General features: G+C 38.4%; 1 pseudogene; it reads left to right on the top strand.

Annotated features, from left to right (window-relative positions):
• Positions 1 to 321: 321 nt before the first annotated feature.
• On the top strand, positions 322 to 4,881 carry LOC108709027 (annotated as a pseudogene).
• The last annotated feature ends 1,021 nt before the right edge of the window (positions 4,882 to 5,902 follow it).

Genomic DNA, 5,902 nt, shown 5'->3' with positions numbered 1-5,902 from the left:
ATCAGTCGGGAGTCCACATCTGAATTCTGTAAATCCCCAATTAAGCCAAAGGGACTTGCCCCAGTTCACAGGCAATTACATGCAAAAAAATTCCTATATCAAAAGATTTCTGTCCCAAGGCCCACGTGGGGTCAGTATGGATCTGATTTTTAATGTGAATATCAGTAAATAATTTATTTTACTAAAGAAAAAGGCCTTGGGACAGATATCTATTGATATAGGAATTTTTTAAGGTGAATTCACCCTGCCCCCAATTTTTTTGTATCCAGTCACAGTTTCAAATTCTTTGCGATAACTGGTTACTTGGATCAGGCATTAGTGATGCGAGGCGGGTTCGGGCCGACTCTTCTTCGCTGGCTCTTCTCCTGCTCTCCCCGCCCACCACCTTCAAATGGCGGCTTCATAACCACGTACCTGCTCGCGTCTCCCCTTTTGTGATGTCATTGGCGGGCCGACGCAGGTGTATAAAAGGAACTGGGAAGTCAGATACAGGCAGGCGCAGGTCCGAGTCGGGCGGATCGCTATCAGGCATGTCTTTGGCAATTGGTTTCTTTTGCAGTGTATGGAGGCTTGGTATTGTTACGTGAATTTCTGATTATCTTAATGTTGAGAGAATTCTCCAAAATGGCTGCCACGTCGTTATCTTTCCTAATGGGACACGCAAGGACGCCGAAGGCAAGTCCATGACTAAGGTTTTTTAATGGAGATGGTGAAGCAAGTGGTGGGAGATCAGAGCATAATATGTCACGGTGTGTGGTCTCTATGCTGTATGTGAGTTTGTGCTAATGCTTTATTGTCTCTGTTTAGATTTACTATTATGCGGGCAACCAAACTACACATATGACTTCTAGATGGGCTTGAAATACTCCAGTTTTCCAATGGGCAAATAGGTTTGTTTTTCTGCCTACTTTTTATTTAGCCTCTGTATTTTTAATGATGAATATAAGTAACTGGACAAAAGAAGAAACCGCTTATCCCCCTGCCCGTAAACTTAAGGGCTATGGCAAACACTTTTTTCTCTGCTCGCAAAATGCCCCCAATATATTCCCAATCATATTTGTGTGGACCTACACATTGGGGCCGATTCTCTAACTTCGAGTGAAGGATTCGAAGTAAAAAAAATTCGAATTTCAAGGTGTTTTTGGGCTACTTCGACCATAGAATGGGCTACTACGACTTTGAATCGAAGGATTCGAACTTAAAATCGTTCGACTATTCGATAGTCGAAGTACTGTCTCTTTAAGAAAAAACTTTGACCCCCTAGTTCGCCATCTAAAAGCTACCGAACTCAATGTTAGCCTATGGGGAAGGTCCCCATAGGCTTTTCTAAGTTTTTTTGATCGAAGGCTATTCCTTCGCTCGTTGGATTAAAATCCTTGGAATCAAACTTTGATTCGAAGGATTTTATCGTTCGATCGAAGGAATAATCCTTCGATCGCACTATTTGCGCTAAAATCCTTCGACTTCGATATTCGAAGTCGAAGGATTTTAATTCCCAGTTGAATATCGAGGGTTAATTAACCCTCGATATTCGACCCTTTGTAAATCGGCCCCATTATGTCATGCATATGTCACACTAAAATGTGGATTACCATTTCAAGCAACAGTTGCAAATGCAGTGTGAGTATCTAGAAAAGTTTTGCTTAAAGGGGATGTAAAATTAAAAAAAAAATTAAATGCCATTTTTACTTTAACTGAAAAACAAACCTATCCCCAATATACTATATATATATATACACATATATATATATAAAATATCAAAACAGGGGGGTTGTGGGAGCACTCCAAAGGCTTTAAAGTATATATATATATATATATATATATAAGTATAATAAATGCTATTGCATATGTACCCAAATAGGGGTTATTTTGTTACAAAGTTATGATCATAAAATTGATAAGCCACCATACCACGTCAAGGTATGGTGGCTAACTTGTTTTATTTTTTATGTGCATTTTAGCATTACCTGGGAACATATGCAATAGCATTTACTATACTTGTGTATATATATATACTTTAAAGCCTTTAGAGTGCTCCCACAACCCCCCTGTTTTGATATTGTATATTTAGCCAGGAGCTGTGGCATAGCTTCAGTGGTCGTAGCACCCCATACCCCCCCTTTAAACTAGTGGTGTTCCTATGCTTTTAAAATTGGGCGTTTGTTTTGGGAATATCTCTCCTTTAAAAGCCTGATTGCTGGCTGGGGAGGATTTAGCCCTCAGTGAAAAAACAGCGTTCAACGGACATTGATTACAGGTAATGCTAAAATGCACATAAAATATAAAACAAGTTAGGAACCGCCATTCAGGGTTTACCTTGACATGGTATGGTGGCTTATCAATTTTATGATCATAACTTTGTAACAAAATTACCCGTTTTGGGTACATATGCAATAGCATTTATTATTCTTATATATATACTTTAAAGCCTTTGGAGTGCTCCCACAACCCCCTGTTTTGATATTTATATATATATATATATATCCATATATATACGATATCTACCGTTTTTATAAGAAACTAAATGTAAACAGTGAAATTCCCCCTTCATTTTACTTGCTCTGACTGCTGTGGATAGGAAACTTCAGAAGATCTCTAACTGCTCTGCAGGGAAACCATTATACGTTCAAATGGCAGGGGGGAGGGACTTCCCAGAACTGCTTTGTTTTCCATGTAGAACAGCCAGCGACCATGTAGAGATTGATATCTGCAGCAGTCAGAGCAAGTAAATGAAGGGGGAATTTCACTGCATACAGTCAGGTTTCTTATAAAAACTGTACAGATCTTTCAATCGAAGTATATTGGGGATAGGTTTTTTTTTTTAGTTAATAAAGTAAAAATGGGATTTTATTTTTTTGCCTTTATATCCTCATACCCACATCCTCTTTAATGTTTCCAACTCCAGCTGCAGGGACAAAGATCATGGAGTCGGATTTAAACTTACTTTTTTCTGCAGCCACTGGTACTGCAGAGTTGAAGAAAGTTTGTATTAAACAATACAAAAACTATAAAATCCACATTAGATTAGAATCAGTCTCGCTGTATCGGCTTCTGGCAGATTTTATTTGACTTGTGCTGTTTTGATAATTTAAGATGATCCCTAAGCAGCCCAGACCTCACTGAGCATCTTGTAACTATGTTTAACATAGTTACAAGATGCTGACCCCTTGTGGCAAACTTTGAAAGCATAAATCATTTGTTTAATTAGGTTTCTTGTGGAGTAAGTTCATGTTTATATTTAGTATACAAAATACACCATTTCTAGCATTATTCTATTTTAGACTTTAGTTACCCTTTAAAGCAAAAATAATTTAAGGAATTGTTTTTTTTTTGGGGCGTTGACCACATTATGTTCACTCTTAGTTCCATAGTGATATGGAAGGGATACATTTTGTAAGACAATACATATAATGTTGCACAGAGCTAATTGTAATATTGGGAAGTAGGTTTGTCTGTTTGGGTTTGCAGTCCCTTTCCTTATTGGCAAATACCTTCATCTTTATAATAACAAATGTGTAGCCTCATCCAACTTCTAGAATGCTTCTTGTGACGGATCATCATTTTGGGATTATTGTACAGACATCAGTGTTTTCCTGTTTATTGTATAAAAACATTTTCCAGATGGAAGGAAAGAGATAACACCCCAAAACCAGACAATCAAAAACCTGTATAGAGATGGTAGAGAAGAGAGCATCCTTCCCAATGGCACAATAATCACCATACAGCCATAAGTACTTTTGCTTAAAGGGCATGTAAAGACAAAAAATAAAATCCCATTTTTACTTTCGTAAATGAAAAAGAAACCTATCTCCAATATACTGTAGTAAAAATATGTCTACCGTTTTTTTAAGAAACCTGACCATATACAATGAAATTCTCCATTTACTGCTGTGGATAGGAATTGTCAGATACTAAAGGGAAACAATCATACTTAAGAACAGCAGGGGGAGCCCCCGCCTTACTTCCCAGTCATGCAGAACTCAAGCAGCTTTGTTTGTTTCCCTGTAGAGCAGTTGGCAACTGTGTAAAGATTTATATCGGATTTTACTTTTGCCTTTACATCCCCTTTACCGTTTCCAACTTCCGCTACAGGGACAAAGATCATGGAGCCAGATTTAAACAGATAAACTGGGATTCTATTTGGAGGATTATTTTGCAGCAGCCACTGGTTCTGCAAAGCTGGTGAAAGTTTGTATTAAACAATACAAAAACTATAAAATCCACATTAGATTACATGACAACACAGGACCCAGTACAGTCTGTATATTCTGATTATTAATCAGTCTTGCTGTTTCGGCTTCTGGCAGATATTTTTTGACTTGTGCTGTTTTGATAATTTTATGATGATCCCTAAGCAGCCCAGACCACACTGAGCATGTGCACAGTCTTGGTCTTTGTTTAACAAAGTTACAAGATGGTGACCCCCTGTGAAAGCATAAATCATTTGTTTGATTAGGCTTGTGGTGCAGTAAGTTCATGTTTATGATTAGTATACAAAATACAGCATTTCTAGCCTTTTTTTATTTTAGACTTTACTTCCCCTTTAATAGCGACTTCTGATCAGGACCTTACATCACATTGTGAATACGTTTCAGACAAAAGGGCACGTGCTCAGCACTTTGCTGTATGTGTCAGGCTCTTGCTTCAACTTGTGTCAAGATTTACATTTGTTTTTGCTCTAGGGATGGAAGTAAAGTAATAAAATTTGACAATGGGCAGCGAGAGGTTCATACAGCCCAGTACAAGAGGAGAGAATATCCTGATGGGACTGTCAAGACTGTGTATAGCAACGGGCAAACAGAAACCAAATACGCCTTAGGAAGACTTCAAATTAAAGATAAAGATGGTAACGTTGTAATGGACACTAAACCCAAACAGTAAAATGTCTGTAAAGGAGCCGAGTGTTTCTGGCAGTTTTGGGACATTTATATGTACGAGGGCCCAGCGCCATGGAGTTTCCACAGAGCCATTAACACACACGGGCCCATTTTCTAGGCACTAAAGTCATGGGACAGCAGAAAAGCTGAATATCCATGATAAAGCAACAAATATAGTTTTTGTTCATGTCTTTTCTCGTCCTCTAATAGTTTAAGTGATACTGAAGCAAGTATTTGTTTGTTTACTGTATATATGGTTTTTGTACTAGCAGACATGTACAAATGTATATGGAATTTTTACCAGAGAACTGGAGAACAGTGATTTCCATTTTTAAAACAATTGTGCCAGGAACAACACTAAATATATGGTTGTGGTTATGGTGCCGTAAGCAAAGTCAAATTTTACATTTGAACTTGGTAGTGATCTCAACAGCAATCCACATATTTGGATCAACTCATGCAGTATCAGTCATAATCACAGGAGTGGAATGGACGTTTTTTTTTACATCAGCAGAGAGAAGCAGCTCTGATCAGTGTATCCAGTCTCCCAAAACAGTTATACACTCTAACTGCAAAGGAGAGGGGACGAGTTAAGAGACCTGCAGTGGGTCGGGTACCAGTGGAAAACCCACCCAAGTTTTGAGTAGGAAGTTTGAATTCAGCAACCAGGGGGATGGTCTGTGTGTATCCTGTCTGGGTATCTGGTTCAGCTGTAGGTCTTAACCCACCCTCCCCAATCAAGCCATTTTCCACCCCTCACCTGGTTGATCCACAGTGATGTCACTTCCTGTCCTTTGCCTGGCTTCCCTTAAGTGAACACTAACTCCCAAAGTGTGTTTTAAAGTAATGGAAATATCAAGTAATGTTGCCCTGCACTGTTAAAACTGATCGGTTTGCTTCATTATATTTTTATTACTTTAAAACAATTACATTTTTTAGGTTACTGTTCCTTTAACCTTTGTGGCATAAGCTTTTCTGGTCCCACTGCTGTCTTTTCTGACTATAGTGATGGGGAACTCTACGTC

This window comes from Xenopus laevis, chromosome 2S, assembly GCF_017654675.1.
Source record: "Xenopus laevis strain J_2021 chromosome 2S, Xenopus_laevis_v10.1, whole genome shotgun sequence".
Classification (NCBI taxonomy): Eukaryota; Metazoa; Chordata; class Amphibia; order Anura; family Pipidae; genus Xenopus; species Xenopus laevis.
This window is presented reverse-complemented; position numbering and strand designations above follow the sequence as displayed.